Source organism: Tenrec ecaudatus, chromosome 2 (assembly GCF_050624435.1).
Source record: "Tenrec ecaudatus isolate mTenEca1 chromosome 2, mTenEca1.hap1, whole genome shotgun sequence".
NCBI lineage: Eukaryota > Metazoa > Chordata > Mammalia > Afrosoricida > Tenrecidae > Tenrec > Tenrec ecaudatus.
In genome coordinates this window covers 281,517,460-281,540,269 of record NC_134531.1, presented here as the reverse complement: position 1 = coordinate 281,540,269, position 22,810 = coordinate 281,517,460, and positions in this window count along the sequence as shown.

The window sequence follows — 22,810 nt, the reverse complement described above, 5'->3', positions numbered from 1 at the left end:
CAAACTGAAGAAAGAAGGCCCTGGTTTCTAAATGAAATATTTTCCCATAAAGCTGCTTAGAAGGTCTTATAGAAGTTATCTGCACAATTTCCCAAGTAACCAGGATACCACTATCTCTTAAATCCACGAAATCCTGTGTCCTGTTGGGGTTTACACTGAATAATAAACATCTGAAACTTGAAAAAAAAATTTACAACTTAGCAATGGAAAGAAAACTAACTCAATCATAAAAGGGGCAAAGGACTTGAATAGACATTTAGCCACCAGACATATAAAAAAATTATTCAGCGTCATAAGCCATAAGAAAGATATAAGTCAAAACCATGTGATCCTATCTCATTCCCACTAGGAATGGATGGCTAAGATTAAAAAGCAAGAGAAGAGAATAAATGGTAGCAAATAGATAAGGAAATTGAAGCCTTTATCCACGGCTGATGGGAATGCAACATGGTACAGCCATTGTGGAAAACAGTGTGGAGGGTCCTCAAAAAACTAAAAACAGCAATTAAACTCCTAAGTATAAGCCACAAGATGAGAAAGCAGAATATTCACATTAGCCAAAAGGTAAAAAGAACTTAGTGTCCATCAACAAATGAATTGGGGCGGGGGGGTTGGAATGTGGCACATACATGCTATGGAATGTTGCTTAGCTGGAAGGAGAAATAAAGTCCTAATACATGATAACATATGAATGGAGGTTGAAGACATAAAGTTTTTTGAAATAAATCAATCACAAAGACGGATATTTTATGTCCTCACTTATATATGTATAAAGAGAAAAGACAAATGCAAGAGAACAAATGAACATGAGGAAGAGGGAAGGGGGAATTAACAGTGATGGAAAAATCACAATGATTAAGGGTAGGGTTGCTGAGGCATATTATTTCATTCTCTTAACACATAGCACACCTGTAGAAAGTTGAATTCTCAAAAGTTGAATGAAAGACATACTACAACAGTAACAAAGAAAAAGAATCCTGCTGAGGCCAATTCTGTAGAACCAAACAGTTCATTAGATTTGATTCCTTGGTTTGGCCATGTGGCGTCATGTTTTGATGGGACATTTAAAATAATTGGCTTAATCACATGTTTAGTGCATCTGCTTTATCTGCTATTTTGTTGTCTCATGCCTGAGGTCTTCAAAGCTTGCAAGTAGACATCCAAGGCACAGCCGGACTCTATTCACCTGGAGCAACTGAGAAAGAAATACGAGGAAGATATAGGATGTGTGGCTAATTGTCTCCAACTGGCTCCTGTGAATGAGACCACTGCATTGCACCTGTTTAGCATTATTAAACATTTTGATCAAAGATCCCATAGAAGAATCCAGATCACAAGGTCTCTACCAGGCAAATGGAGGTGTAAAATAGAATTTCAACTTCTTATGAACTCCAGACTTCTAGAACCAGAGGGTGGATGAATTCCTGAACCTATGGCTGAAATAATTTTTAAACCTTCAACCAAAAACAACCCCTGAAATCTTCTTAAAGGCAAGCAATAGCTTGGCTATTGCTATCATTGCTGTTTTTAGGTGCCTGTAAGTCAGCTCTGATGCATAGCAATACTATGCAAAACACAATAAAATGCATCAGTTCCTAAGCCATGCTTACAGTTCTTTCCACATGTGAGCCCATTGTTGAGGTTCTTCATTTTGGCTGATTCACTACTTTGCCAAACCTGACTTACTTCCTCATATGGTCCACATTTTAGTTTAGCTAATAATAACTGTCTGGCTTTAGCATTATTCTCTTGTAAAAACTACCTATATGGGGTCAGGAAACCTAATGCACAAAATATAAGATTACTTATAGGGGAAATAAGTAAAATAAATTTTATTTAGTAATTACTTCTATTTTATTTTGTTTATTACTTCAATAGAGAATTTTTTTCAATAACTTCATAAAATTATTTACCAGGAAACCAATAGGACAAATGGATATAAATTACTAAGTGGTAGCAATGGCAGGGAATGGCTATGAATCACCTCTAGGGCTTAAGGAACAAAGAGGAATTGGGAGTGATTAAAACTTAAAGGAGGTGCGTAGGCCTCAAAAGAGGGATGCCAGGTGCCTGATGCTGGTGTCCTGAGGGAGCACAATGAGGTTTGCAGGTGTTGGAAAAACTGCTAATCACATTCACTGCTACAGGAAGGAATTGCAGCTGCCAGAGTGAAGGAGCTTTGAAGATGACACTCAAAGGAACAGAAAGCAAACGGAAGGCAGAATGCCCCATCTTTCTCATCTACTCTTACATTCTCATAGAAGATCCTCCTTGAGAGTCAGTTGGCAAAGCATAAATGTGACCGTTTAAGGGGACTTCTGGGAAGATGGCGACAGAGTAACACACACCAGAGGGGTTCTACAGAAATAAGTCCAGGAGAGTTACTCAGAGGGAAATTCAACACTGCTGGATCTCAGGAGGAGCACCATAAAGATAAGTAGACACCCGTCCAAAAGGTTTTGAGGGCCCAGGGGCTTTTAGCTTACCACAGTGGAGGCCAGCTAGTGTTTGAAGTTAGCCACCACTGTCGTGACAATAGCCGGGAACATTTAGAGCCAGTGCAAGGGCTTTATCTCAACACTGCCACAGATTGCTGACAACTTGGAGCAGGGATTAAGCCCTTGCAGGCAGGGATGGGGGGTCAGCTATATTATTACCTTTGTTTCCCTATCTTCTTCCTATCCCATTACAGTCTCAGCAGGCTTAGTGTTTTTTACTTCTCTGTCTCCTCCCTGTTCTCTCACACACCACTGCCAACCCACAGACCACTCCTCTTAGACTAGGGTATTTACACCTGCATTCCACCCAGTTAGGCAAACTCCACCCTGTATAGTGTAGCCCAAGGCTGGGGAAACCTGGCAGACCTAACCAGGGGATATCATGCCCAACTTCTTCCCCAGGAATTCCAGGCTGTGTGGCAAGGGGAGCTCCTATTTGTTCTCTGTGGGCTAACGTGACTGAGGAAACTTCCTTCTGCCTACCTTAGTAGCTCGCTCAGCCAATACTCACCAAAAATTCACACTGCTGCCGGAACCTCTGCCCAATCTCTGCAGTGATCAACTCCATCAGGGAAATTCTGCCCAGAATTTGCAGTGTTCTACATCAGAGCAGGCAAACCACCAGTCTTCTGAAACCATGGGAGAATAAAGTGGCAGGTTAATTCCATAGTGAAATTAGCTGCAGGCAGTTCCAAGAAACATTCCTACAAGTCTCCAAGAGAGATAAAGTGCTCTTCAACGCCCTGTAAAATGTCACCTGACTCCTCTAAAACAACACAACACAAACAACAATCGGCCCCCAACGACCTCCCGAAAAAACAAGAGAAACAAAAGGTAATGGCAGAAGATGACCTGAACGTAACAACATGCATGGAAGAAGCAGACATTGATCTGCCACAGAATGAAATTTTCAGAAACTTGCTTGGAGTCATACAGAAAAAGGATGAAATGACAGAGGAGATAACGTCCATACACCAAAGGGAAATACAAGAGCTTAGGAAACAGATAACAAAAACCAGTAGCAGACTCACGAACCTTGAGAATCGACTGAAGGAAGGAGAGAACCACACGAGTGACTTGGAACACAGCCAAGCAGACTTTAACAAACCCGAATAAAATCTAATAAGATCATCAGAGAGGATGACGAAAATCTAAGAGCTATGTCTGGTGCTATGAAGAGGAATAACATCAGAATAATTGGTTAACATCGAAAGACACAACAAAGAAGCCATCTGCAACAATAGTGAGAGAATTCTTGGAGGAAAACTGCCCCAGCTTAATGAATAAAAGCCAGGAAACCATTCAGGAGGCTGAAAGAACATGAGCTAGACTAAATCCCAAAAAGAAGTCACCAAGGCACATAATAGTTAAATCATACAACTTTGAGGAAAGGAGAAAATCTTGAGAGCAGCTAGGGAAAAACAAGCAATCACATATAAGGGTTCCCAAATAATAACATACTCAGATCTATCAGCAGAAAGGCATTCCAAGCAAGCAGCGATTCAAAACAGGCAGGGGTTGCAAGCCTAATCTTGGATAAAATTAATCTGAAAGTGCAAACTATAAAAAGAGATAGGAGGAACAATATATAATGCTCAAGGGAATGGTAGACAAAGAACCACTAAGCATTGTAAACATATATTCCCCAAATGAGAAATCCACAGAACACGTCAACCAAACACTCCAAAAGATGAAAATGAAATCACAGCCTCAACAATTATAATGGACAACTTCAATACACTGCTCTCTGAGAAAGATAGATCACAGATATTTATAGAGCCTTCCATCCAAATACCCAAAAAAAATCACATTCTTTTAAAGCCAACATGGTACATATTCAAAGGTAGAAAACATGCTGGGGCATAAGGTGAATCTACATAAATTTAAGCACATTGAGATCATACAGACCTCTCTCTCTGACCACTGTGCCATAGGGATGGAAATCAACAAAGGGAAGATGAAGAAAACAAGGGCAAACAATTGGAGGATGACTAACTCTATTGCAAAAGGAATGCATACTGGCACAGATCAGAGATGAAACTAGGGAATTTCTAGAAGCCAACAAAAATGATAACATGGCATACGAAAACTTATGGGCCACAGCAAAGGCAGTTATCAGAGAAAGTTTCATAGCAATACATGCACACCTGAAAAAGGAAGAGAGACTCATGATTGATATGCTGGTACAAAATTTACAACTACTGCAGTCAGCAGGACAATCCAACTAATACCAAAAGAAAAGAAGTTATAAAAATCAGGGCTGAGATTCAGGAGAGGGAAAATGAGAAAACTATGGAAAATATTAATGCTGCTAAAAGTTGGTTCTTTGAAAGGATAAACAGAATGCACAGACCAATGTCAAACCTAACCAAAGAAATGAGGGAACAATTTCAGTAGCAAGAATGAAGGATGAAAAAGGGGACATTACAACAGATCCCAAAGAAATCAAAAGGATAATTACACAGTACTATAGAGGATTGTACTCCAATGAATTCAACAACTTGGAAGACATGGACAGATTCTTGGAAAAACATTCCCTCCCTGGACTATCCCCAATGGACATCAAAAATCTCAACATACAATAGAAGACATAGTCAAGGTTATCAAGGCATTTCCAACAACAAAAAAATGCCCTGGAACAGATGGTTTCACAGAATTCTACCAAGCATTCAGGGAAGAACTAACACCAGTGCTACACAAACTCTTCCAGAACATAGAAATGACGGCAAACTCCTTCTATGATGTGAGTATAACTCTGATACCAAAACCAGGGAAGGATCCCACAAGAATCAAGAACTACCGACCAATATCCCTAATGAACATCAATGCAGAAATCCTTAACAAAATACTGGCCAATAGAATACAAAAGTATATGAAACAAATAATTCACCATGACCAAATGGGATTCATACCAGGGATGCAGGGATGGTTCAACATACAAAAGACCATTAGTATCATTCACCACATTGACATGAAAAACTGAAAGAATCACATGATAATATTGATAGATGCAGAAAAACCATTCAACAACATCCAAGACCAATTCCTGTTTAAGACACTCGAGAAGATAGGAATGGAAGGAAAATTCCTCAAGACAATACAAGTTATATATGAAAAACCAACAGCCAACATGGTAGTCAATGAAGAAAAGACAAACATAATCCCACTGGAAAGGTGACCAGACAAGGTTACTCCTTGTCCCCACTCTTATTTAACATCATGCTGGAGATTTTAGTTAACAGCGTAAGGCAAAGAAAAGATATCAAAAGTATTCGCCTGGGGAAGGAAGAGGTGAAACTATCATTATTTACAGATGGTATGATTTTATATATGGAAAATCCCAAAAGCTCCACAAGGGGAGTACTGGAAGCAATAGAGGTGTTTGGCAGAGTGGCAGGATACAAGATCAAAAAACAGAAGTCCATTTGACTGTTACACACATAGGATAAGACCACAGAAGATAAGATCAGATTGACTTCTGGAAAGATGGCAACTGATTAACACATACCAGAGGGCCTCCTCAGAAATCAGCCCAGAGAGTTACTAAGAGGGAAATTCAACTCTGCTGGCTCACAGGAGCATCATAAAGATATGCAGGCACAAATCCACAAGGTTTTGAGAGACTGGGGCCTTTTGGCTTACCACAGTAGAGGCTGGCTAGGTCTGACCTTAACCCTGCCACTGTCTCAGTCAGCGCAGGTGCTTTACATCAACAAGCCACAGCCGCCACCTCATGGCAGGGATTAACCCCTTGCAGCCCCATGGGCAGTGATGGGGCTCAGCTATATTGTTACTTTTGTTTCCCTCTCGTCTCTCTATCCCTCCACAGTGTCAGCAGCTTAGTTTTTGGGTATTTTTCCCCTTAGTCTTCCCTCTTCTCTCACACAGCACTGCGAACTCCAGACCACTCCCCTTAACCTAGGGCATTTACACCTGCTCCCACCCAGTTAGGTGAACTCCACCCTGTGAAGCTAGCCTGAGGCTGGGGAAAGCCAAGCCTGACCTCCACTAGGGGGATACTCCGCCCAACTTCTTACAATGGAATTCTTGCCTATGTGGCTGGGGAAGCTCCTATTTTTCCTCTGTTGTCCCACTAGACTGAAGCAACTTCCTCCAGCCTACCATAGTGTCTCACAGGGCCTAAGGCAGTTCAGCCAACACTCCCCAACATTCCAAGCTGCTGCAGGAACCTCTGCCCATCCTCTGCAGTGATTTACCTGGCCAGGGCAATTCTGCTCACCATTTGAAGTGTCCTACACCAAAACAGGCAACCCACCAGCCTTCTGGGGCACTCCCCTTGAGAGGGAAGCCACAGGAGGATAAACTAGTAGGCTAATTCCATCGTGAAATTAGCTGTAGGCAGTTCAAAGAAGCATTCCTAGGAGTTCATTGTGGCACAGTTCACAATTGCAAGGAGTTGGAAACAATACAAATTTACACCATCTGATGAATGGATTGAAAAACTGTGGTACATACATACAATGGAGTACTATGCATCACTAAAATGCAGTGATGAACATATGAAGCATATTGCCCCATGGGAAGAACTGGAGGAAATTATGCTGAGGAAAGTAAGCCTAGCACAAAAGCACAAGTGCAACATGAGTCCACTGAGGTAAGCTTAAAAATGCAAATGGCCCATAGGGAAAAAGCTACAAACATTCCTGGAGTGAGAACCAGGTAGTATGGCAGGGGCCAGACCAAATCTGGGATACATATGGTAGCCAACTAAAAAGGAGGGGGAGAAAGGAAAAAACGAAATGGGTAACAGGAAAACAGAGCACTAACCCACACAAAGGGCGGGTATTGTTTATATCTCCACAGGGAAAGAGGTACCAAACTTCAACCCAGTTCTCCAAGATGTGAATGCAACGTGCTGGCATGGAGTAGGGAACCAATTGAGAGGTCTGAGGGGCCAGTCGCAATCCCACCTTCCTGGACACCTCCCCCTTCCCCCAGAAGAATTTATTTCAGAGGACAGCACAGAATCTGCAGCTTATGGACAGGGACATATCTGATGAGAGCACATGGGAGAAAATGAAGGGGGAGGAAGAGAGAGTGGAACACATCCTGGCCCACCAAGCCTTGAGGACGATATTCCCACTTGGAGCAGCCAATCCATAGAGAAGACCATAAGGGCAGTCGGCTCCAATATGAGACACGACATCCAGCACTGACCCATAGCCCTACAAGGGACAACACTGGAGAAACAGTGTGGTAATTCCACCCTATCTGATCCCACCACACCAAGGCAAAACACTAAAGGCATGCAATAGAACAGCAAGGGAAACAGAACAAGAAAGTCCCCAGGGAATACCAAAAATAGGCTTTGAAGCCAGGGCTTGGCACCCGATCAAACTCAACTGGAAAACACTCCTAAAGGCCAACAAAAAGTCCTTGAACTAACTACAAGCTTTTCTTTTTTTTGCTGTTGTTTCTTCTGATTGGCTTGTTGTTATTGTTTGCTTTTGTTGCTTTGTTTTACTCTGTCTTCTGTTTGTGCATGTTATTATCTCCGCAGGTCTGTCCAAATAAGGTAGGCTAGATGAACAATCTGGAGGAGAAAACAACAGGATTGACAGTTCTGGGTGAACATGGGAGAGCGGGAGGTGGGGGGAAAGGAAGTGGTGTTAAGAAACCCAGGAGCAAGGGAACAACAAATGATCCAAACTAGTGGTGAGGAGGGTGTAGGAAGCCTGATAGGGCGTGATCAAGGGTAATGTAACCAAGAGCAATTACTGAAACCCAAATGAAAGCTGAGCATGATAGTGTAACAAGAGGAAAGTTAAAGGAAAGGGGAATGAGGTAGGAGGCAAAGGGCATTTATAGTGGTCTAAATAAAGGGATGTTCATATGTAAATATATGTATAGATGAGGATGTGGTAATAGATCTATGTGCATATATTTATAGGTTTAGTATTAAGGTAGCAGATGGACATTGGGCCTTCACTCAAGTACTCCCTCGATGCAAGAGTGTTGTGTTCCATTAAACTGATATTCCATGATACTCACCTTCCTGACACAATTGCTGAAGACAAGGCAGGTGCACAAGCAAATGTGGTGAAGAAAGCTGATGGTACCTGGCTATCAAAAGATATAGTATCTTGGGTATTAAAGGCTTGAAAGTAAACAAGCGGCCATCTAGTTCAGAAGCAACAAAGTCCAGATGGAAGAAACACACCAACCTGTGTGATCACAGGTTGTCAAAGGGATCAGTTATCTGACATCAAAGAACAAAAAATCAAATCATTGTCAATTAGGGGAGTGCAGATTGGGGACCAAAGACCCATCTGTAGGCAAGGGTTGCAGGGAGGAGATCAGTCAAGGCGCAGTGTAGCAACGATGACACTTACAACTTTCCTCTAGTTCCTACATGCTTCCTCATCCCACTATCATGATCCCTATTCTACCTTACAAATCTGACTAGACCAGAGGATGTACACTGGTATAGGAACTGGAAACAGAGGGAATCCAGGACAGATGATCTCTTCAGAACCAGTGGTGAGAGTGACCACACAGGAAGGTGGAGGGTGGGGTGGAAAGAGGAAACCTATTACAAGGATCTATATATAACCTCCTCACTGAGGGATGGGCAATGGAAAATTGTTTGAAAGGAGATGTCGGACAGTGTAAGATAGAACAAATTAATAATAATTTATAAATTATCAAGGGTTCATGATGGAGGGGGAAGTGGGGAGGGACGGGGCAAAATGAGGAGCTGATACCAAGGGCTCAAGTAGAAAGCAAGTAATTTGAGAATGATGATGGCAACAACGTACAAATGTGCTTCACATAATGGATGGATGGATAGATGGATGGATGGATGGATGGATGGATGGATGGATGGATGGATGGATGGATGGATAGTGAAAAGAGTTATAGGAGTCCCCAATAAAATGTTTTGGGTTTTTGTTAATATGACAGTTTATCAGCTCCAACATCGGGAAGCAAAGTATAAAAAAAGTGACATTGGAGATGAGACAGTCTTGCACTGTCAAGACTCCTACTCATGCCTGTAACCAGAGATGCCCTACATTTAGGAATCACTGGAGACTTGCAGGTTGTTGCTAAATCTGTCTCTATTTCAAAGGACCCATTCCCTTTACTCCAGCAGCCCTTGAGGAAGGCTGGATTTCCCCAAAGATATGAAAACTTTAAAAGACATCTTGCGACTGCCCAAAGCACAGTTATCTCAGCTCTTAGGTTACTAATCATGTTTAAAATGGCAAAGACGGTCAAGTCCCCAATATTCACAAAATCCTAAGTACTTTCTATCATGATCATCATCACCACCTTCGTACCAAGGTCCCTAACAGAAATATATACCCAGAGAACAAAGTAAAAAGAATGCATATTCTCTATTCTTGCGCTTTTGCCTCAAATCTCAGAGAAGTCCTTGAACATAAGCAAGACTCCTTTTGTCTAAGAGGGCTACAAACATAGGCAACTGGAAGTTCAACTGCATGCAGTTCAATCAATGCCCTTATTCCTGACTGTCTCCTTGTTCATTGGCATAAAATGAGGGAAGGAAAAACAGCTCAAAGAAATATCTGAGACAAGTAATATTAGTATTAAGTTGATCCCAAGAAAATACTTTGTACAATGTTTTATTGACCATATTCTCCAACCTAAAACACTAGAAATCATTCATCAATGAGCGCTGGATAACCACCCATTGTATAGTAATATGAAACAAGGTATCTTGGTAGCACAATGGTAATCACTCAGCTGCTAAATTAAAAGTTAGTGGTTCGAATCCACCCAGCAAGTTCATGGGAGAAAATACTAAACAATTTTATCTCACATATTTTTAATTAGTTTGTTTATTTTTACCAATTTTACCAACATACAATTCACATCTCGCACAGTTCAACAGTTCAATCATATAAAATGAGGAGCTGATATTAAGGGCTCAAGTAGAAAGCAAATGGCAAATGTTTTGAGAATGATGATGGCAACAAATATACAAATGTGCTTGACACAATGGATGTATGGATTGTGATAAGAATTGTACAACCCCCTATAAAATGATTTTTTTTAAAGAATTGTACAACCATCACCACAATCAATGCTAGGCCGTTTCGTCTTCCTTGTACTCATTGTTAGATCCCCATGTCCTGCCATCTTCCCTTGTCACATCCCTTTGAATGTATTAAGTCAGTTGTTGTCTCTGTAAGTTTACCTAACCTGGATTTCATATACAGAACTAAAAGTTCCTATGGGCAGTTCTACTCATTTAGAAAGAATCACTATGAGTCAGACTCTATTCATCATAAAACAACAATAATACAGCTATGTAATGCCACATAATGTCCACACTTGCCATCACCTCTAAAATGAACATCCCCCCTTTAGTTCCACAGGTAAATGAACATCTTAAATGTGTGTATACATTTTATTTCTCTGATTAAGTGATCTATTTTGCTTAAAATTCAATTCCTATTGTCCTTAACATTTATATACAGATTAACTTGGATCGCTTCATAAATTTCCATAAAAAGGGGAGTCTGGAAGATGGCGCCCAGGTAAATATCCCCTCCTCTGTGAACTCCACATGACCTACTGCTCCTGACTCAATCAGAGGTTGAGGCTGGTGGCCACTTAATACCAAACAGGTCTTGAGCTTCAATTCCTCTTTCATAGTGAGAGCTCATTCGTGTGAGGCTTAAAGACCAGGGTCAAAGAGTAAGGTTAACATCGATCCTTTATGAGAGGCTTCCAAGAAGCTGAGGAGTGCTGAACTGCGTACCAGACTGAGATCTGTGGTCTCTGAGATGTGGAGAGTGTATGGAGACTGGTAGGAGGGCTCCTTCCTGCAGGAATTCTAGTCACTTCTGTCCATTCCATCATACCATGGCAGCAGCCCTCACAGTCACTACAACTGCTGGCTGACCTCCGGGAATGACAATCGTGAGATCTGAGTCTCACTGAGACATCAAGAAAAATAGCAGCGGTTCCAGAGAAGGCACAATGCGCTTCCACAAAAGTGAGAATTCTAAAGGAGACAAACTTCACTAATCAAAATTATAATCGTAGTGTATTATGAAATCCACATGTGTACACATGTGTACTCAAAATCTATTTGGAACACAAAACCTTGATTTTCAAGCAAATGTTCTCAATCATTTATTTGACAAAGAATTACTCAAGCATTGAAAAGAAGCAAGTCAGTGTCCCGGCATACCAACCCTAAGTAAGATTTCAAATGACTGAGAATTTTTTTTTTAACTGAGATCTATTCTAGAAAACTAACCTGTCAATCATATAAGCTCTAGAATAGCAAAGTATTAAAATCATCAGTGAAGGGAAGAGTTTAATTAAGCAAAAAAATAACAAGAGAGAACATTTCCTAAAACAAATTCTATATATAAGTTTTGGTCATATAACTTTTGTTTTAGTTCTTAGTGATTGATCTAAGGATTACTTTTCTTAGTCTAATTAGAGTTCACTTCACATAAAATATAGAGTCGTTTTCTTTCTGTCATAATGGACATATGTGTTACATCTTCCATGATAATCTCATTCTTTGTTTTAAGATTTTTTTTCTGCAGAGGGATGTTGTTATTATAGATATATTGAAATATAGGGGGAAATACATCAAGATTTAAATGCTAATATGAGGGAAAAAACAAAGTTCTAAAAATCAATGAACTATGGTTCCATGTAAAAGAATGAGAAAAGGAGGAACAGCATATACCCGAGAAGCTAGAAAGTGAAAAATAATAATGAAAAGATTAGAAATGAATAAAATAGAATATCATCAAAGTTAAGAAATAGTTCTTTGAAAATACTTACAAATTTGAGAAGCATCTAGTTTGCCTGGTTAAAATTAGGGGAGCAAAAACAAGTCAATACTATCAGGAATGAAAGCGACTTTAATATTTTTTAATTACAAGTCCTTAAAGAACATTGACAGTACAACAAAAGGATATTGTGAACAAGTTTATACCAACATATTCAACAGTTTAAACAAAATGACCAGATTTCTTTAAAATACCATCTTCTAATATTGTTATACTAAGTAAAAGAAAATCTGAAAAGCTTTTTACGGAAGAAATTAACCCTGTTATTAACACACACACACACACACACACACACACACACACACACACACACACACACACAAAACTTCTAGGACAAGATTACTTCCCTGATGAATTCTATGAAGCATTCAAAGAAGAAACACCAATCTTACACAAAATACAAAAGAAGGGGTAATTATCACTGAGCTTACTTTTCAAGGCCACCATGACCCTAATGCCTAAATCTGACAAAGTTTTATTAAAAAATACAAAAGAACATAAGGACAAATACCCCTCATAAATACAGATGAAAAATTATTTTTAAATGTCAACCAGTTGATTCCAACAAAATATTGAAGCTAATTCATCATGACACAATGACTTTCATTCTAGAATGCAAGGTTATGTTAACAATAAAAAATAATTCACCATCTGAACAGAATCTCAGAGTGAAACACATGATAATTTTAATAGATAAAAGCATTCTTTCAAAATAAAATTCTAGAAAACTAAAGCGAAGTAGAAATGTGATTCACTCTGTTAAGTCTGTATGAAAAGCTGACAGCTAACAACGCACTTCATGGTGAAAGACTGAACTATTTCCCTCAAAGTCAAGGCAAGAATATCTGTTTTGACCGCTTATATCAACAAAGCTCCAAAAATTAAATAAAATAGCTATAAAGTTAGGCTAACAAAAGATATACAATAAATTTGCACTGGAAAACGCAAAACATGGCAAAGTGAGAGTAAATAAAACCTCAGTAAAATGGGATATTATACCTTGTTCCTTAACTCGAAAACACTATTAGAAAGATGGTAATTCTCCAAACAAATTGATTTGTGAATTAAGTGCAATCCCAATAAAAAATATAGCAAGCACACTTTTTTTGCATAGGTGGGCAACTTGGTTCTTAAATTCACACAGAAATATAAAAGACTCAGAATATCCAAATATTTTAAAATTTAAAATGAAACCAATTATTGGACTTCCCTTTAACTGACCTTTAACGTTTAAAACCACAATAATCAAGTTCAAAACTGCAGTAATCTAGACCAGCGGTGTCAAACTGGAGGCCCGCAGGCCGCATGCGGCCCTCGAGGCAATTTTTTGTGGCCCGCGATGCTCAGAAATAAAATGAAAATAGAAAATATTGTTATGAAGAAAATAGCGCTTAGGGGAGATCGAGGCCATACCGTACACATACTCCCCTCGTTAACCCTTTAACTACTGAAGACGAGTATACACGTGGCCCAGTGCCTTTCCCCGGGGTCTGCGGACCTGTATGAACGCGCTGACTCAGTTCCAGCAACGTGTGGAAGCGATGTGTCTGCCACTCTCAGTGTCACATAATGTAAACAGATCCCAATAGCAAAAAGGTTAAAAAGACCACTCTGGGTTGTGCTGTTAGGAATCATACCTAGTGGAGAGTTAACATTTTTAGAAGGAAGCCATTACGATTGTGCATCACGTTTGTCAGCTGTTCAACATCTTGTGGGGTTTTTTTTAGTTACTTTGTTATATTTTCTGATTACAACATAAGAGGTAAGTGAAAACTACTAGGAGGAAAGCCCCGGCAAGTTTCGGGTAAAAAGAAATAATTTTCGTTTTATGAAATAAAATACATGTTTAAATAAAAGCAAGTATATAGTGCTTTAATTATCCTATCCATATTCCTGAATCCTCACTTCAAAATATAAATTTAACAAAATTGTACATGTGATGTGGCCCGCGTGAATCTTACCTGTTGCACCAAATGACCCGTGTTTAATTGAGTTTGACACCCCCTCCTCTAGACATCTTGGTGCTAGTGGGAACATAAATGTAAAATTCAAAGGAACTGTCTACAGGGTCCCTAAGTAGGCCTATGTGCATACACAAAACTTACCTCAGGATGAGGAATAGAACCAAATGTACAATCTAAATTCATAGAACATCTAGAAGAAAACACAGGAGAAAGTCTTTACAACATTAAATGATGGTATGTTTTCTTTCACATAACGCACACAAAACACACTGTAACTATGAAACGAATCATAAAATGAAATCAACAAACTGGACTTCAAAGAAAAGCATCCTTCTTCTAGCCAATTCTGACACATAGCCACCCTACAGAAGAGGTTAGAATTGTCCCTGTGGGTTTCCAGAACTGTCATAACGCCTTACAGAAGTAGAAAGTCCCATCTTTCTCTCACTGAGCAAGATGGTTTTGAACTGCTGACGTTGCTGTTAGCAACACAAAAGGTAACACTACATTACCAAAGCTCCTAAGAAAGCACAAACGCAATCTACTTATGAAGAACAAATATTCACCACACATTAGCCAGAAAAGTGATTTGTATACATAGCAAATCAAGACCCCTTAAATTCAACTGGAAGATTAAAAGCTACAGCAGAATGTGGACAAAAATTGAAAATTCACAAGAGAAATTAGAGATGGCCAAGAGTCACAGGAAAGATGGTTGACATCATTAATCATGATTTAAAACTATAGTGAGCTATCACTTACAATTAGAATGGCTAAAATTGAAAATATTGCTCACACCCGGTATTGAGGATATAAAACAACTGAAACTCTCATCGACACACTTTGGGAACCAGGTTGACGGTTCTTGATAAATGGTGGAGTATTTGTATGCTGGGCTACTACCTAGCCCCAAGGTCAGCCTTTATAAACCACCAGCCACTCTGCAGGATAAAGATGAGGATTTCTATCACTGTAAAGAACCCACAGAGGCAGTTCTACCCTGCCTATAGATAGAGTCGCTACGAGTTAGAATTGTCTATTGGCAGTATTAAGTTAACATAAGCCTGCCACATATCTCCGCCATTCTACTTCTAAGTGTCTTACCCACCGGAAATGCAAGCATGTGGTCATACAAAGTCTTCCACATGAATGGGTGTAGTGGCTTCACACCACAATCTTCTTAAGCTGCAAACAACTCAAATGTTAATAAATGCCAATTAGTTAATAAACTCAAATTACTACCACTCTAAAAAAAAAGGAGCTACATGGCACTGACGGGTAAACACTGAACTGCTAACCCCAAGGTCAGAAGTTCAAACCCACCAAGTACTTCAAGGGAGAAAGTTGAGGCTGTCTTTTCCCTTAGAGATTTATTGCTTTCAAAACCCTATATAGCAGTGGTTCTCAACCTTCCTAATGCCACAGCCCCTAAAACAGTTCCTCATGTTGTGGTGACACCCCAACTATAAAATTATTTTCATTGCTACTTCATAACTATGATTTTGCTACTGTTATAAATCAGGAAACCCCTGTGAAAGGGTTGTTCAACCCCCAATGGGATCGGGACCTCACAGGTTGGGAACCACTGCTATATAGGGTCCCTATGAATAAAAATCAATATTGACCAAAAGTAGAATTGTCTAAAGATGATAATCAAATGGAAGGATAGATTACAGAGAAATATAAGGCAACTTCTGGGCACAATAGAACATATTGTTGTCTTGACGGTTGATATGGTATTAACAGAATAAAAATGTCAATAGCAAGCAAATTGCATACTCCAAATATGTACAAGTTAGTGTACAAAGAGGGATCAGCCATGTAAATACAGACCAAACAAAGAACAAGTATAGGCATTAAAAATTTGATTTATCATTTTTAAAACTGTAAGCTTATAAGAAATACTTAAAGTGATCACAAAAGCTTGAAAATAAAGAAATATGTAAAACGAGACATGGAAAATATAAGTAAAAAGAGATCTGGATGATGTTTTTTAGCATCAAACAAGAATATTTTTTAAATCACACATGACAAAATATTTGACAATAATCTAAATGCACCATTTATAAAGAATATAGAAGCCTCACAGTGCAGCAGAGTTTTAAAAAGCAAAAATAGTATTGGAAATGCAAAGAGAACTTAATAAAAATCATTGAGTACAAAGATTCAAAGCCTTCTTTAGAAATGGGTAGATCTGTTAAACAAAATATAAGCAAAAGCCTAGAAGAATAGAATAACATAATCAATAAATCCAGTAACACAATCACTAAATGTATTTGATATATGAAGCAGCATATGGCTCTAACTAGAGAATATATATTTTTGTCTAATGCACATGAAACATTTATAAACATTGATCTTTTACTTGGCTTAAATCAAACTTAATATGTTCAAGAAAATGGCTTATAAACCACATTCTCCACTCATTAATATGTTAGAAACAAAACAAAACCAGCTCTCAAAAGCTCCAGCTGAGGCTGAATATGGTGTTATCCAAAGGTGACACAGGAATACCAGGAGATACAAGACAGAACAGGTGGAAACCTATCGTAGACAAGTTCATATGAGTTGTGGTAGACACTAGTGATTGCCTACCCAATACCATCCCCCTTGCATGTTAAGTGAACTGCCACATCATAAGGAAATAATAAGCCTGGACAGAGGTCTGATCAGAATCAATTATGACATTCCTGAATGCCACCTTGCCATGATCCCTTGAATTTAGGTATGACCCAGTTCTAATCAATGAGAACTAAAGAGCAATATGCTCTGGGAGCCTCTGGGGGGTGGGGGTGGGGGGAGTCCTGGTATAAACTTAGGTAGTGCTTGTTGCTTTCCTCATTGTTCACACCTTGAATGTAGATGTCAAGTGTGGAGCTGTGCAGTCATTTAGACTACTTCAAATGACTTCTGAGTGCTAGTGGGGTAGTGGGTCACATGTTGGGCTGGTCAGTAATCAGAATCTACCATCCACTCTGCTGGAAAAAGATGAGGCTGCATGCTCTTGTAAAGATTTACAGCCTTGGAAACCCAACGGGGCAGTTCTACTCTGTCCTGTAGGGCCTCTATGGGTCAAAATCAACTGGCTGGATAGCAGTTTTGTTATGTTTTGTCTTGTCTTTTAAGACAATCCATTAGGAGCCTCGGAGGGACTATTCAGTAAGTACTGATCTGCTCACAGACAGAGGACTATAAAGCTATCTGTTCACATAATGATTTACAGCCTCAGAAATGCAGTGTAAGGTCAGTAGGAGATGGTGGCAGTGGTGTTGTATTTGGGGATTAAATGATTTTTTTAGGTGTAAGAAAAAATAAACTTTTGTTTAAGCCACTTAAAAAAAATAATAAGTACAATCAGGATTCTTGAGATTAATATGCCACCTGACACAGATTATCATACAACCAGAAATTTGTAAGCAGGAATCCTGAGACCAGGTTCCACCTCTACCTCTGGCTGATTATGGGAGGTTTCAGAGGGTAATAACCCCTCTGAGAGGCCAACTCCCATGAACAGTGGTGATTCCACCCTGTCCACAAATTCCATGAAGACCCACCAAAAAAGTGGGAATTAAAACATTTTTTACCCCACCACACCCCCTCTCCCTGAAACCCTTATTCCACTTGCGAGCTCTATTAAAACAAAACAAAATAAACATTTTTTTCACCTTGTCAAGCCCCATGCCCATGTAGGGTTTCTGTGAGAGGTTAATTCTGAGTAGCAACAGGACTCAGAAAAGGCTTTTAAAAAGCAGTCTTCCTAAACCAGAGTCTTTCTGCACATGTATATGAGGATCTATCTAAAGAAATCATCAAATCCATCCACCACCATTAAGTTGATTCTGATTCATAGCAGCCCTATAGAACAGAGTAGAACTTCTTCATAGGTTTCCAAGGCCATAAATCTTTACAGAAGCAACCTACCACTCTTTCTCCTATGGAATAGCTGGTGGGTTTGAACTGCTGAACTTTCAGTTAGCCATGAAGTGCAGCAGTAGGGCTCTGTAAAAAGGCCCTACATACTTGGAATAGTAAAAACTGTAGCAACTAACAATGTGAACATGCTATTAACTTACAACTAATGAGGAGTAAAAATCCCTCAGAAAGGAGCTACTTAAATATTTGATGACTAATAAATTAAATGTTAATTAAATACTTCAGTGATTTTCTCCCTTGACCAGCATATAATTAACATTTAATTCGTTATAAAATATTTAAAGTTATGAATTATACTATGGCATCTAAAATGTCTCCATTGTCAAGTCATCTTGGGACAATGTGTCAAGGGGACAAGGGGTTCGACTGGCATTTAAACCTCAGGAGACATAGCATATAAAGTACTTTTGTGACTTTCTTGCATAAAGAAATTGAGAATGAGATAAGGGGAATCTCATTTTCTCACTAAATTTAGCCAAGGACTGCATTACTAAATATTAGCAAGGAATAAAGGCTGGAATGAGAAGGAGGTATTCATCGAAATATAAAACATAAAAGTTACAAGCACGCCAAAGGTAAATATGATTAAAAGTTGGTTAGGAAAAAAGCACCATTCACTTTGGCCTTTTTGAACTTGAAATACTTCTGGGAGAATGAACTTTAAGAGGAGGCTGATGATTATCATAGGGAGATATGTCCTACCAATCTCTCCCCCCACACTAGATTGTCTGGAAGTCAGAAATGGAAATGCATTTTCCCCAATGGTTTAAAGTTCAGTAGAAGACCTTGAAGAAAACATAATCTTCACCTTGAAGGGCAGAGACACTGTGGACACACATCCAGTTAAGTAAGAAGAGAGGGATTTGGTCTCTGAGAAATAAGTATCTACATCCTTAGTCTTAAAATTAAAACCACACAGAGCAGATAACAGGACCAAAAGCTAGAACTTTATCTGTAGAGTTTCATTAGAGAAATATAATGAAATACTTAAAACTAAGGTTTAAATTTTAAAATCCCCTGACACACACCTACGACATTAAAGTAGACCATTTCCAAAGACTATGACTTGGGCAAATAGTCTCATACCATTCCACCGCTCCATGGCATTCTTGCATGTATGTCTTCAGTACAACCCCAGTCCAGTGACTCAGAATGCAGAATGCCCCTCCAGAAGCCAGATGAATTCCTAGATACCAGACACTAGAATAGTTGCAATAGCTTCACAAACCCTCAACATTTCTGTCCTAATAGTTATTCACAGGATTGATGTTCTTGTGCTCCAACGCATAACGAAGTTGTGCATAACAAAACAGTGCCTGGTTCTTGCCCACCCTCACAATGATTATGTTTGAACCCATTTCTATTATCAATGCAGCTCATCCACACTCTTCTTTTTTTATACTGCTTCCTCACTTTATCAAGCATAATCTCCTTCTCCACAAACTGGTCTCTGTTGATAACATGTACAAAGTACATGAGACACAGACTCGCTGTACTTGTTTCCAGGAAGCATTCAGCTATATTTTTTCCAAGACAGATCTGTTTCTTCTTTGGGCTGTCTGTGGTACTTTCAATATTCATTGCCATCACCACAATTCCAACACATCAATTCTTCTTCAGCCTTCTTTATTCGAAATCCAACTTCCACATGAACATGAAGTGATTGAGAACATTATGGCTTGGATCAGGCACAAGGAGTCCTCAAAGTGACATCTTTGCCCTGCAACACATTAAAGATGTAGTAGACACTCCCTCAATACAATAGCACCTTGCTCAGCTAAACAGTCATTCCATGATAACCACCTTCCCGATATGATCACTGAAGACAGACGTGCGCATAAGCAAATATGGTGAAGAAAGCTGATGGTGCCTGGCTATCAAAAAGACATAGCATCTGGGGTCTTAAAGACTTGAAGGCAAACAAGCAGCCATCTAGCTTGGAAGCAACAAAGCCCACAGAGAAGAAGCACACAAGCCTAAGTGAACACGAGGTGTTGAAGGGATCAGGTAGCAGACACCAAAGGAAAAAAACCCATCATTGTGTGATCACCTTCCCCACATAAACGTTGAAGACGAATGTGTGCATAAGTAAGTGTGGTGAAAAAGGCTGATGGTGCCCGACTATTGAGAGACATAGCGTCTGGAGATTTAAAGACTTGAAAGTAAACAAGCGGCCATCTAGTCCAGGAGCAACAAAGCCCACATGGAAGCAGCACACCAACATGTGTGATCATGAAGGGCCAAGGGGATCAAGTTTCAAGCAACAAAGGCAGGGGGAAAAATCACATCACTGTGAATGAGGGGGAGTGCGTGATGGGGACCCAATGCCCATCTGTAGATAACTGGACATCCCTTGCATAGGGGTAGTAGGGAGGAGATGAGTCACTCAGAGTTCAGTGACAATGAAATTCAAAACCTTCCTCTAGTTCTTAAACACTTCCTCCCCCCAATTATCATGATCCCAATTCTACCTTGCAAACCTAGTTAGACCAGAGGATGCACAGCGGTGCAGTTGGGATCTGGAAACAGAGGGAATGTAGGACAGATGAACCCCTCAGGACCAGCGGTGAGTGGCATCACTGGGAGGGAAGAGGGTGTAGAAAGGGGGAACCGATCGCGGGAATCTACATGTAACCTCCTCTCTGGGGAATGGGCAACAGGAAAGTGGGTGAAGGGAGACACCGGGCAGTGTAACATAAGATAAAATAATAATTTATAAATTATTAAGGGTTCATGAGGAAGGGGGGAAAGGGGAGGAAGGAGGAGGGAAAAAAGGAAAATGAGCTGATTCCAGGAACCCAAGTGGAAGGCAAATTTGGAGAATGATGAGGGCAACTAATGTATAAATGTGCTTTACTCAATTGGTGTATGTATGGATTGTGATAAGAGTTGTATGAGCCCCAATAAAATGATTTATAAAAAAAAAGATGTGGTAGATATATAATCGTTTATCAATTTGAAGATTAAGAGTATAGGGGTGGAGTCTAGCTTGTCAATCAGATCATAGCCAAAGAGCCTCTGTGTAGGCATGGCCTTCTCCTGAGAATTCTGGAAAATCCAGGACTTCCTCCTTGGAGAATTCTGGAAAATTTGGGACTTCCTTCTCTGCTACTCCCTGGGAGACATTGCAAAAGACAAGCCACACGAATGCAACCAGACCTCAGAAGCCAGAGAAGCCACAGAGAGATCCCTACCAACACTGAGGTGCTTATAACGCCACTGGACCCCAAGACTTTCTACCCTGGCTTGTGATCGTCCTGCATTTGGCTTCATTGCATGTGCTTTGTGAGTCTAAAGAGGACTTTATAGATTGGTATTGGACCTATGGGCTAATAGACTTATGGCCTTGAACTGGACTGGGTTGGGATTTTTTCTCAATGTTCTTGTATATGATCTCTTGTATATAAACCTCTCCCTTATATACATATGTATGTTTATAAATTTGTTTCTCTAGCCTACCCAGACTAACATATTATGGTACCATGGGAGTGGCGTACTAGAGAAACAAATCATAAAGATGAAGAATATGTGGGGCACGAGCATACATAATTATATAGTTCAACTGGGTTAGTGCTAAAATAGGCTGTGGAAAACCAAAGTTTGAGGTGGGCCTAAGTTTTGGCTTCTTGGAAAAGGCATAAGATTCAGCTTCAGTTTCCTGGAACAGAGGTAACTCACTGCCTGATGTGGCCTGACCCGAGCTGACCAATCGGACAGTGTCCAAACAGGCAACCACCCGCCATCGGCAGACCAATCAGGAGGACACATGCGACCCTACTGGCCAGCCACTGCTGGACAAGACTGGCACCAGAAATATTCTCCAATAAATTTAAAGAACAATAACTCTGTACTGCTCCTTTGTCCCCTAACCCTATACAAGCCTGGAGAACAAAGAACTTGGGGCTGATTCCCTTTTGGATGCTGGGTCCCCGCTGTGCTGGGCAGTGGAGGGAGGGAAGCCCTAGCTCCAGCTAGCAAATAAACTCCTTTGCCGCTTTTGCATCTCAACTGGTCAATTCTTCCGTGCGCCCAAGGTGAGCTCACGTTCCCTTCCCCAGTCCAACAAGCAGATGTTTGTTTGACTTCTGCCTCGTGGTAGTGTTCCTTCTCTGGCTACCCAGAAGTCAGATCTACCCTTGAAGTTTACTGAGTTGTTTTCTAGAAAGAACATGGGAAGTTAAAGCTTTGATTGTTTTGTTTGGTTGTACTCTGGATATTCCTGTATGAAATGGTAAAAATGAATGTTTTTCATGTGTATTTTGAGCTCAGGGGTAGAAAGCACCATGTGAATTTCTCAGAAACCATGCTGCTTAAGGAAAATGGCTGACAGAAGGTCAAATTGGCTGACAGAAAGCATGGGTCCGTTTTGATGCCTTCAGAGACCTAATCCCATATTGTTGTATCAATAGAATAGTTTAGATAAGGATTTAGATCAGCTAAATAAGGATTGAACATGACTGTTTTAAGAATTGAGTTTAGTATCTGATTCTATGTTGTTTATACTGATTTCTTATGCTTATTATTGTAGATATAAGGATGTACAGAAATGATTTTGGGAAGCATGAAAATAGATAGCTCAAAAGCCCACTTTCCTCAAGCCATTAATCTGATG